The sequence below is a fragment of the Rhinopithecus bieti genome, unplaced genomic scaffold (genome assembly GCF_001698545.2).
Source record: "Rhinopithecus bieti isolate Rb0 unplaced genomic scaffold, ASM169854v2 scaffold_17701, whole genome shotgun sequence".
Classification (NCBI taxonomy): Eukaryota; Metazoa; Chordata; class Mammalia; order Primates; family Cercopithecidae; genus Rhinopithecus; species Rhinopithecus bieti.
In genome coordinates this window covers 87,799-90,791 of record NW_016808868.1, presented here as the reverse complement: position 1 = coordinate 90,791, position 2,993 = coordinate 87,799, and the positions used below count along the sequence as shown (strand labels likewise).

At 36.7% G+C, this 2,993-nt stretch overlaps 1 protein-coding gene across 1 annotated transcript in view; it reads left to right on the top strand.

Annotated features, from left to right (window-relative positions):
• TAB3 (TGF-beta activated kinase 1 (MAP3K7) binding protein 3) overlaps nucleotides 1-2,993 on the top strand; it is a 65,116-nt gene that overhangs the window by 10,841 nt on the left and 51,282 nt on the right. Inside the window, exon 2 of the mRNA XM_017887670.1 lies at nucleotides 415-516. The gene's annotated coding sequence lies outside the window, so the exon portion shown is untranslated. The remainder of the gene's footprint in view (nucleotides 1-414; nucleotides 517-2,993) is intronic.

Here is a 2,993-nt window from a genome sequence, read left to right as displayed (position 1 = left end):
CCTAAAAGGGCCTCAGCACAGTTTTGCAATCAAATTCATTTAATTTTAATGACTAGTACATCTTGGGAAGCTGCAGGGACTCCTGATGGTTTTCCAGGGATGCAGCTAAAGCTCTTCTTGCTAGCTTTCTCTGAAGCTAAAATCTCAGGAAAGCTTTGTTCATCCCCTCTGCTGTTGTAAAGCTCTGCCTTAGGCATTCCAGGTGATGAGAGAGGAGCAGGGTGGCTCAGACAGTCAGGAAAACGATCTCTTAGTATCAATTAAACATAAATTTCATTCACTGAAATTTCATGTAGTAAAATGGCTGCCTGCTTTTTCATGACCTTTTATTCATACACTATATCACTCGCTCACACTGTTGTATTTAAAGCTTTCACAGTTTGAATCTTACCTCATTAGCCTTTTATTTTTTAGGATACTGTCTTCAGCCTTTTCTTCAAGTTTCTAACCGTGAATTGTGTTGTGTCAAACTGGATGAATTATCTTAGTTGAATTTTCACCAGTTGAAAATTGGAGGTAAGGAGTATATTTCTTTTTTGAAATTGAATCTATATTACTGTTAACATGTTTACACCCTCCCCTCCATTTATATTCCGTGTCCTTTGTGTATTTAAGAGCAGGGATGACAAAAGATGTCCAAGTGATTTCATGTGCTTAGATTTAGGCCCTAAGTCAAGACCCTAAGAGCAGCAGCTGCTATTGCTACTACTAGTGCTAATACTACTACTACTGCTAGTGGGAGTTACAAATTCTTTGGACAATTCATTTGCTATTAGAAACCTCACCAGAAAATAGAAGGGTAATTTAGCAGTTTATTTTGAATAAAAGGGGCTAATCCTACTCAGGTGCCAGATCCCCAGCATTAGAGCTGGTGGAGATTGAAAGATCTGCCCCAAGAAATAACTAGATGTGTGTGGGATATACAAATCTTCCAACTTCCTAGTTTTGTAATCTTTCTTATTCTCAAATCCATGTTGAATAACTGAATTAAGCAGATGGTAAATACAGTATTATGAACAAATAAGGGTATACTTTTGTTAGTGGTATTGTAACCATAATTCTTGCTTTGAACCATTGGTAGATCTGTATCAGGAAAGACTACATAACAATATCAGTTGTGATTTCTAGACAGTTTATCTTTCTACCTTATGAAAATGTTCCCACTTTTTTAAACATCTGTTTCCTAGTATAATAACACACATGGGTACGTGCTGTGAATTAAATACTTAGGCAAGATGTTGTGACACCTGTTTAATAATCTTGGCTTTTAACAAGTTTTAAAATCCCTCCAGCCTTTAGTTATCTTCTTGTGTGAACTGTTTGTATTTGGGTTGAGTTCAGGGTTTCTCGGATTTGGCACTATTGGCATCTTGGGCTGGATAATTTTCTGTTGTCAGGGGCTGTCCTGTGCAGTGTAGGATGTTTAGCAGCATCTCTGGACTCTGCCTGTCAGATGTCAATAGCACCTTTCCTCAGTATGACAACCAAAATATCTTCAGATGTTGCCAAATGTCCCTTGCAGAGCAAAGTCACCCCTGGTTGGGAACTACTGGGTTAGATGATGTGGAGTTTCTTCCAGCTTTATAATTCTATAGTTTTATTTTAAACAAAAAAACCTATTTTTTGTAATCAAGCTTAAATGTCATCTCTTCCCTGAAGCTTTCCTCAGCTCTCCTTCTCTTTGTTCTACCTTCATTGTTTCTTTTCTGACTACTAATTATGGAACTCACCCCACTCTGTTATAACTGCCAGTGTGTTTCTCTCACTACGAGGACATGGGTCTTCAGTATTGCCAAGCTTAGATTGTATTAAATGAATGGGCAATGCATTATAAATTGTTTAGTTAATGATTATAAATGGCATTTCTGTTAATCTTTCAAACTCTTCCACTAGGAAATTCCCATAGTTGTGATCTTGGATTTCAGGGTTAATGGGACTGATTATTCATTTTTTAAAAAATCTTTTAAATATATTATAAGGCAGGAGCCTCCTATATGTATGTGAGGATGCTACATGAACACATCTAGGCTGCACTTGAGAGAAATCACACAGAAATTCATAATGTGAAGAGTTAAGTCATTTCAACTTTCATATCTAGAGGGTTTCTCCAGTACCTCCACTTTGCTTCTTAATCAGAAAGCTTCCATCTATTCAGAAAAGGGTAACAAGGAAAGTAGTAATATTTTTCCTTATATAACCTAAAATATATCACCATATTTGAAGTTACTGTTTCTCAAACCCGCAGTAAGAAATACATTTTAATCGTGATCTAGTACATATGCACATACCTGAAACAAGTTTTTTGAATTAGTATTTGCCATTACTGTGTGTGAAACACTTCGATATTTTCTGTTCTTTTTCTTTTCCCCTGATAGTCATCACCTAGTACATTTGTTATACAATTCATTAATAGGTCAAAACCCACCATTTAAAAAACACTGTTCTAAGTAATCTAAGTAATAAAATGTGCAGATGATCTGCCTCTGGCATATGTCACCAATAGGTTGTTCTGTCTTTCTTTTAAAATAACGTCATTTAGGAATTGATGCAACCAAGACCTTAAAACACCTTAACCAGAGCATATTAGATTTCCAGTTATTTTCAAGGCCTATATTTTCTCATTTATATTGAATATTTAGTGTGTACAAGGCACTGGAGCCAAAAGAGCATGTTTGGTTCTTGTTCTCAAGATTTATAGTGAAAAATCCTAGAGGAGACTAAAAAGTTAATATACTAAATGTTGAAAGTGATAATCCACACACGGTGACTTTTATAGGCATTTACGAAAGGGAGAAAACTTTATAGGCATGTAGGAAGGGGTTAACATAAATGTGGGATGGCAAAAAACAAACAAAAGGCCGGGCGCAGTGGCTCACGCCTGTAATCCCAGCGCTTTGGGAGGCCAAGGTGGGCAGATCACCTGAGGTCAGGAGTTTAAGACCAGCCTGGCCAAAATGGTGAAACCCCATCTCTACAAAAATACAAAAATTAGC